This window comes from Mustela putorius, unplaced genomic scaffold (assembly GCF_011764305.1).
Source record: "Mustela putorius furo isolate JIRA1106 unplaced genomic scaffold, ASM1176430v1.1 tig00000040_pilon_pilon_pilon, whole genome shotgun sequence".
NCBI classification, from domain to species: Eukaryota; Metazoa; Chordata; class Mammalia; order Carnivora; family Mustelidae; genus Mustela; species Mustela putorius.
In genome coordinates this window covers 13559-21650 of record NW_025421261.1, presented here as the reverse complement: position 1 = coordinate 21650, position 8092 = coordinate 13559, and the positions used below count along the sequence as shown (strand labels likewise).

Here is an 8092-nt window from a genome sequence, read left to right as displayed (position 1 = left end):
GATGGAATGTTCTGAATACATCTGTGATGTCCATCTGGCCCAGCATGTCATTTAAAACCATTATTTCTTGTTAATCTTTTGCTTAGATGATCTGTCCATTTCAGTGAGGGGAGTGTTAAAGTCCCCTATTATTATTGTATTATTGTTGATGTGTTTCTTTGATTTTGTTATAAATTGGTTTATATAATTGGCTCCCATGTTAGAGACATAGATATTTAAAATTGTTAGATCTTGTTGTTGGACGGACCCTTTAAGTATTATATAGTGTCCTTCCTTATCTCTTTTTATAGTCTTCGGCTTGAAATTTAATTTATCTGATATAAAGATTGTCACCCCAGCCCTCTTTTGAGGTCTATCAGTATGGTAAATTGTTTTCCATCCCTCATTTTAACAAACTATAGAAATGATCCCTGAAAGTATAGTCTTGCATCCCTCATTTTAAATCTGGAGGTGTCTTTGGGTCTAAAATGAGTTTCTTATAGACAGCATATTGATGGGTCTTGTTTTTTAATCCATTCTGATACCCTATGTCTTTTGATTGGGTAATGTAGCCCATTTACATTTAGGGTGAATACTGAAAGATACGAATTTAGTGCCATTGTATTGCCTGTAAAGTGACTGTTACTGTATATTGTCTCTGTTCCTTTCTGGGCTATTACTTTTAGACTTCTTCTTTGCTTAGAGGACCCCTTTCAATATTTACTGTAGGGCTCTTTGGTGTTTGCAAATTCTTTTAGTTTTTGTTTGTCCTGGACACTTTTTATCTCTCCTTACATTTTCAGTGACTGCCTAGCTGGATATAGTATTCTTGGCTGCATATTTTTCTCATTTAGTGCTCTGAATATATCATGCCAGTCCTTTCTGGCCTGCCAGGTCTCTGTGGATAAGTCAGCTGCCAGTCTAATATTTCTACCATTGTATGTTACAGACCTCTCATCCCAAAGTGCTTTCAGGATTTTCTCTTTGTCACTAAGACTTGTAACTTTTACTATTAGATGTTGGGGTGTGGACCTATTTTTATTGATTTTGAGGGGTGTTCTCTGTGCCTCCTGGATTTTGATGCTTGTTTCCTTTGTCATATTAGGGAAATTATCTGCTATAATTTGTTCCAATATACCTCTGCCCCTCTCTTTCTTTCTTCTTTTGGGATCCCAGTTATTCTAATATTGTTTTGTCTTATGACACCATTTATCTCATGAATTCTCCCCCTTGTGGTCCAGTAGTTGTTTATCTCTCTTTTGCTTAGCTTCTTTATTTTCCATCATTTGGCCTTCTCCCATCCAAGTACTAACCAGGCCCGACCCTGCTTAGCTTCCGAGATCAGACGAAATCGGGCACGATCAGGGTGGTATGGCCGTAGACCCATCATTTGGCCTTCTATATCACCAATTGTCTCTTCTACCTCATTTATCCTAGCAGTAAGAGCCTCCATTTTTTATTGCATCTCTTTAATAGTTTTTAAAATTTCAACTTGTCTAGATTTTAGTTCTTTTATTTCTCCAGAAAGGGATTTTATTTCTCCAGAAAGGGATTCTCTATTATCTTCCATGCCTTTTTTGAGCTCAGCTAGGATCATGATAATCATTATTCTGAACTCTAGTTCTGATATATTACCAATGTCTGTACGGATTAGGTCCCTAGCCATTGGTACTGCCCCTTGTTCTTTTATTTGTGTGTGTGTGGTGAGTTTTTCTGCCTTGTCATTTTATCCAGATAAGAGTATATGAATGAGAGAGTAAAATACTAAAAGGGTGGCAAAGACCCCAGAAAAATGTACACTAACCAAATCCGAAGAGACCCAAAACTGGGGGTAGAAGAAAGGGGGAAGAAAAAAAAACGTATATATCTATATATATCTATATAGATATATACCTATCTATATCTATATCTGTATATTAGATTGGCAGATAGAACAGAGCCACAACTTGATTTTGGATGTATTCTGATCTCTTAGAATAGAGTATGTCCCAAAATTTTAAAGAAAGAAAAACTTATATTTATACAAAAATAAGGGTAAACATGATGAAGATTTGGAATATGAGTGTAAAGATGAAAATTTTAAAAGATTCTAAAAAAGGAATTGATAAAATAAGCTGGTTGGAAAAAGAAAAGAAAATAGAGGAGAATGTGATCAGGCTGGAGCTAGATTTAGGATATATTTTGGTCTATTAGAAGAAATTATATCCCAAAATTTTAAAGAAAAAAACACCTATATGTATATAATAAATAAGGTTACATACAATGAAGAGATAAAATATGAATATAACAATGAAAATTTTAAAAGATTTTTTAAGGAAAGGTATTAGTAAGATAAAATATTTAAAAAATGTTAAAAGAGGAAGGAGGAAAAAAACAAAATAAGAAAACATGAAATTAAAATATTTGACTTTGCAAGACAAAGGATCATGGGGGAAAAGCCATGAATTATATATGTTGCTTTCCCCTAGCTCAGGAGTTCTGCAGTTCTCATTTATTGGTGAACCTGGTCTTTGCTGATCTTCTGATCTTCTGGGGGAGGTAGGTGCCTGTTGATGATTCTCAAATGTTTTTGTCCGAGGTGGAATTGTACCACCCTTGCCAGGGGTCAGGCTAAGTAATCTGCTCAGGTTTGCTCTCAGTAGCTTTTGTTCCCTGAATGCTTTCTGTAGAGCTCTGAGCATGGGAATGAATTTGGCAGCCTCCCAATCTCTCAACCAGAAGAGCTGAGCACTCAGGGCCCTACTCCTCAGTTCACCATCAGAGAAAAGCAGTCAATCCCTCCTGTCTCCCTGGTCTCTAGCTGTGCTTCATGCTCACCCGGCCCGTGACTGAACATTTCTATCTCTGGCATACGGCCCAATTTGGCGTCTCCAAACTCAGCAGAGTCCTACAGTGCGCTCTGGTGCCACTCCTCCTGGAGGAGGACAGAGGGGAGTCTTTCCAGATCTGCCACTTATGGGGTCTCTGCTCAAAGAGCAGTGGCCCAACTGTGTCTTGGATCACAGTTTAAGGTAGCCCTGAGCTGAGGGCCCCCACTTTGGCTCTGTCTCTAACCAGTTTCCCTGCTTCGATACATGGGAGCTCTGCCACACTGAGATATCCCTGGTCTTTGTGTGACCCTGAGACCACACTGTCCCCTCGAGGGCTCTATCACTGCTTAGCCTCCAGAGTGATTTCCCTCAGTTGAGCAGACTTCTGAAAGTTTTGATTTTGCCCCACTGCTTGCTAGGACCTGGCCCATCCCCCTGAGGTCTATCTTCCTTTTGCTTTGGGTTCACTTCTCCACATGTCCTACCTTCCTGAGAGTGGTCAATTTTCTGTTTCTACAACTGCTGTTCTTCTTCTATCTCTTGTTGAGTTTGTAGCTGTTCAGACTGGTTTGATAACTATCTAGCTGAACTCTTGGGACCTAATGCTATTTCATTCTCCTACTCCTCCGCCATCTTGCTTCCTCCCCTCTTTGACTACTTTAAATACCTCATATGAGTGGAATACAGTATTTGCCTTTTTGTGACTGTTTTTATTTCATGTTAGAATAATGTCATCAAGATTCATCCCTGTTGTAGCATGTGTCAGAATTTCTTTTTAAGGATGAATAATATTCCATTGTATATATGCTACAGTTCGCTTATTTATTTTTCTGTTGATGGACACTTAAGTGGTTCCTGTGTTTTAGCTGCTGTGAATAATGCTGCTATGGACATGTCTATACAAATATTTCTGAGATTCTGCTTTCAATTCTTTTAAGTCTGTACACAGAAGTGGAATTGCTGAATCATATAATAATTCTGTTTTTATTTTTTGAGGAACCACCATACTATTTTCCATAGTGGCAATACCATTTTACATTCTTGTCAGCAGGCACAAGGGTTCAAATATTTTCACATCTTCACCAACACTTGTTATTATTATTTTTTTTCATTTTGTTTGACAGTAGCCATACTAATGGGTGTGAGGTGGCAATGTCTCACTGTAGTTTTGATTTGTGCTTATTAGTGATATTGAGTATCTTCTCATGAGTTTATTGGTCATTTGTATATCTTCTTTGCAGAAATGTCTATTTGAGTCTTTTGTGCATTTAATATTGAGTTGCTTGATTTTGAGTTTTGGGAGTTCTTTATATATTCTGGGTAGGAATTCCTTACGAGATATGTGATTTGCAAGTATTTTTCTCCCATTCTGGGGATTGTGTTTTCACTCTGTTGATAGTGTCCTCTGATTCACAGAGGGCAGCCCAAATTTGGGCTGTTGTATCAGCCCAAATAGACTAAAACATATTCTCATACATGTTTTCCAGATTTCTTTAAATACAAATTGACAGAATTCTGCAAATCCTTTGGTGTGTTTGCTGTCTTTTATTGGAGCAGGACCTGCACTTTTCCATCTGGTCTGTGTTGGATAGAACTCTTTTTGTGAGACTAGAGACAATGAGGGGTGGTTAGAATGGCATCTGCAGAGAATCAGTATTCTATTCTCAGGCAACAACCACAAGTGAAATCATGTAAATGTATTCATGTAAGTGAAGATTGGTTGCCTCAGGTGAGGTGTTAAATTGACCAACTGCTTCTGATAGCTAGTAAGGTCCAGGGAGTTGGGGAGTTTGGAGTTTGCAGCCTCCACTCTGTCTGCCCAAATGTCACCATCCAAAGTCTCAGCAAAATACTCCTTTCCATCTAGGGTCCTTAACATAAAATACTTGATAATAAATTTAACTAATGTGCAACTTTGCAGCCTGTGTTATTAAGACTTGGGCTTGCTTCTCAGACATGTCTGTCCTATGGCTATAGGGCTATGGAATATGGCTACATAGCTTAAGATTTTGTGTTAAAAGTTCAAGGTCTTAGGCCTATTTTCATGTACACTCTTCCCTGTTAATCACAATTCTTATTAATCAAAATTATTAAGATGGTCAAGTGCATTAATTAATTGAACAAAGCATCATTTTTACCCTGTACTATACTAGTTTTCAAGAAGTCACAGGTTACATTTTAAGTAATTATGATGCCACTGCATGTCGAATTACTAGGGTAAGGAGGTCTTCACTGCGTTCTAGTCAAATAAATGACAATTCAATCCCAGTTCCATGTTGAATACCAGTTTCCTGTGACCATTCCTGGTAAAAAGAGCTCTATCTGTAAGAAGCCATTCAGAAAAGCAGAAACTACTTTGGGTGTCACAAACAGAAGAAATTCAGTGCAAGTGATTGGTTACAGAGGTCATAGAAGAACTGAGAAGCCAAATAAAATACTGAGGCAATCCTGAAGTTAGAAAAAGCAGGAAGCTGCTACCACTCTTTTGGTGGATAGGGTGTAGAGGGGACAGAGTGCTACGAAAGCTCTGAAACTGGGCTATCCAATAGGAGCTGGAAACTCCAAGTGGCAATCTTACAAGATCTGAAATACATAAGAATGATTATCCCATGGGAGTTGGTGTTATGGACAAACAGCTACTGCCAGAGATACCACCAAGTCAGAGAAAGAGAGGGCAAAATACTTTGGCTCCTTCTCTTCTCCCACCCCCACATATTCCAGCAAAGCTTCCCATTTGCTAAACCTATTCAGGAGCCACTTGTTAAGAAAGCCTGAAAAATGTCGACATTGAGATACAGGCAGAACTAAGGAAGGTTGGAAGTAAATCTGAGAGTAAGCAGGCAGAAGAAGAAGAAGCACAAGAAGCATAGCCCTTTCCTCTAATTGTGGACACATTTGGTGCTGTGAGCGGATTCATAAAGATTAGATGGTACAGACCTTGCTTCAGAAAAGCTTGCAAATATATGGCTATATTATATTTATGTCATTATTTGTAACAGCATGAATACTAGATGAATTTTGTAGCATTATTTCCTGGTAGGGCTACCTACATATTTATTATATCCAGAAGAAATTATCATCTTATGGGAACATGAAATTACTTAAAATAGCAAGCTTTTTTTTCTTTTAAAGATTTTATCTATTTGACAGAGACAGAGACCGCAAGAGAGGGAATATAAGCAGTGGGGGTGGGAGAGGGAGAAGCAGGCTTCCCTCTGAGCAGGAAGCGAGATGCAGGGCTCGCTCCCAGGACCCTGGGATCATGATCTGAGCCAAAGGCAGATGCTTAACGACAGCCACTCAGGCACCACAAAATAGCAAGCTTTAATTTCTCAGAGCCCACAGTCTCTCATGCTTCATCTCTCCCTCTGATTTACCCAAATCCACTTTTCCTTTCCTTCTTCTAATGTCCTCCATGTTATTCCTTATGCTCCATAAGTGAAACCATATGATAATAGACTTTATCTGCTTGACTTATTTCACTCAGCATAATCTCCTCCAGTCTCATTCATGTTGATGCAAAAGTTGGGTATTCATCCTTTCTGATGGCTGTATAATATTCCATTTTACATACAGACCATATCTTCTTTATCCATTTATCTTTTGAAGGGCATCTTGGCTCTTTCCACAGTTTAGTGATTGTAGCCATTGCTGTTATGAACACTGGGGTGCAGATGGCTCTTCTTTTCACTGCATCTGTATCTTTGGGGTAAATACCCAGTAGTGCAATTGCAGGGTCATAGGGTAGCTCTATTTTTAACTTTTTGGAGAGAAGGGGGTGGGGTGTGGGTGATCCTGGTGTTGGGTATTAAGCAGGGCACATATTGTGTGGAACACTGGGTGTGGTGCATAAACAGTGAATCTTGGAACACTGAAAAAAATTAAATTAAGAAAAAATAAACTTAGCATATGAAAAAAACAGCAAGTTTTTTTTTTTGAGTTGTAAAAGGAATTTTATTTTCTTCCAGTCCTGCTGTATATTATTTCTAAAAGAAATAAAAATTAGAGCAGTTGATGGTGTTTCCTTTCAATTCATAGTTCACATTAAATAAAACTGTCAGCCCTTCCTTTTGATTTATATCCCCCAGTTTAATTAAACCTTGCATTGCTGGATACACCCAACAATGGAAACTTATTTAAAGTTGTGTGTAATATTTTCCAAAATGTTAAGATTCAAAAATTTTCTTTTGCCTTCCAAATTTTATATTTATCTCAATTATACTTGACAATCTGAAAACTATGAACATATCAAAAATAGCAAGCTTTTAAATGAAATTCTACCTAAGTACTTCTCTGTATTCTGACTACTTTATACAAAGTTTTACCTGTTGAGAAAATAAGAAGCCCAAAGAACAACATATACCTTCCCTCCTGTAAGCTTGGCTTTCTTTAGGAATTTGTAACTACATAGCTATGGTGATCTTTTTAAATTTAATAGTACCACAAATATGGTACTAAACATACAGAGAAAAAAATAGTTCAGAGAATCCTGCTTTAAAATATTTATTTCTCTGGAAACTTTATATTTTCAGTTATTTCCACACCTATAAAATATTCCATAGGATGGGTAAGGAACTCCCTTCTTTTTAAAGTCTTATTCTTAAAAAAAAAAAAAAGCCTTATTCTAAGCCAACAATACTCTTGCAATATTTTGCTTATGCCTTTACTAGTTTGTGAACTGTACCAAAAATCAGATAAATTTGGAAAGTTTGGAAAGTTTAAATTCTATTTCAGACTTCAAAAAACAAACAAACAAACAAACAAACAAACAAAGGGCTTTATGTTTGGAATATGTTGATTCTTTACCCTGCAATCGGGAAGTTAGATTCAGGGATTGTTGACCTGATAATCCATGGAACATCTTCCATCTTTTCTTCCCTAGTGAAAGGAGGAAGGATTTGTTAGAGAGGCGGACAGCATGAGAATGTTCTACTTCTTTCATTTATTTATTTTTCAACCAACATCTTCTTTTTAAAAATTTTAAAATTTAAATTCTATTAGCCAACATATGGTACCTCATTAGTTTTTGATGTAGTATTCAATGATTCATTAGTTGTGTATAGCACTTCTTTAACCCTCCAGATTGGGTTTCTTCTCAAGACAACTGGCCTAGCTGTTGTTTCTGAAGAGTTGTAGATACTATCCACATGATCAGGTTCTCTATTTGACATGGTAATACCTTCCAGTAGAACCAGGGGGATGTTTTTGGTAAACACTATAAACATCTGACTTTAAAACCACTTACAAACCATGTGACATTGAATACAGGATTCAGTATGAAGAATGCAAAAATTAATGTTTCT

At 37.2% G+C, this 8092-nt stretch overlaps 1 pseudogene; it reads right to left on the bottom strand.

Annotated features, from left to right (window-relative positions):
• Positions 1–331: 331 nt before the first annotated feature.
• On the bottom strand, positions 332–426 carry LOC123391783 (annotated as a pseudogene).
• Positions 427–8092: the final 7666 nt, after the last annotated feature.